Below are 766 nucleotides of genomic sequence, written 5' to 3'. Positions count from 1 at the left end.
GGGGCAGCAGGCCGACTCCTGCCCCTCTCGCCCTGCGTGGCAGGGGAACTGCTCCAAGGGGAGCCGGTCCCTGCCTGGCGCTCGCGGTGCCGCCCTGCAGGGAAACCTGGGTCGATAACCCTCAGCAGCCCTCGTATGCCGGGCTCGTTGTGGCTCCGCTTGCCAGTGGCACAACGCTGAGCTGCTTGCCAGGCCTGCAATCTTGTTTAGGCAAAGCCTTGTAAGCATCTAATTAAGCTAAAAAAGGCATCCTTGCCAGTCTTACTGCGCACGTACGTTAATCCTGCGTTGTAGCCAGGTGCCCCCCAAGTCTGGTCCTGGTCTGTTACAAAAGACAGCTCCATCTTTTGTCGTGTCACCAAAGCCTGACAACTCCGTCTGTCAGTGTCGACACACTTTTCAGCTACTGAGTTATGTGGGGAGTTCCTCTTAAAAGAAAGTTGGAGCAGCTCTCACAGGTCCAAAGACCATCTAAAAAAAAAAAAAGTAGTTAAAAATCAACCCATTCCTTCCCTCAGCGGCCATTTTGGTACTTCGCTGTGCCACAAATGCTGAGCAGCTAAAAGCTTTCTGACCTCTGGGTCCACGGGTTTTGCTCTGGCTTGTGCGACAGCAAGAGGCAGAACACGGTCTTTGCTATTGACAAGCTCTTGAACAAATCCTCTTGAGTAGAAGTCAGCTCTGAGACTGGTCAGGCATGGAGGAAAGCCTAACGTAGCACAAAATGCTGCAAGGTCACTTACGTAGGATATGAAAGCATATTTTC

At 52.2% G+C, this 766-nt stretch overlaps 1 protein-coding gene across 1 annotated transcript in view; it reads left to right on the top strand.

The window, feature by feature from the left end:
• Positions 1-766, top strand: part of ATL1 (atlastin GTPase 1) — a gene marked incomplete at its 5' end in the record, with an annotated part of 20,069 nt that overhangs the window by 17,736 nt on the left and 1,567 nt on the right.

Source organism: Fulmarus glacialis, unplaced genomic scaffold, assembly GCF_000690835.1.
Source record: "Fulmarus glacialis isolate BGI_N327 unplaced genomic scaffold, ASM69083v1 scaffold24333, whole genome shotgun sequence".
NCBI classification, from domain to species: domain Eukaryota; kingdom Metazoa; phylum Chordata; class Aves; order Procellariiformes; family Procellariidae; genus Fulmarus; species Fulmarus glacialis.
This window is presented reverse-complemented; position numbering and strand designations above follow the sequence as displayed.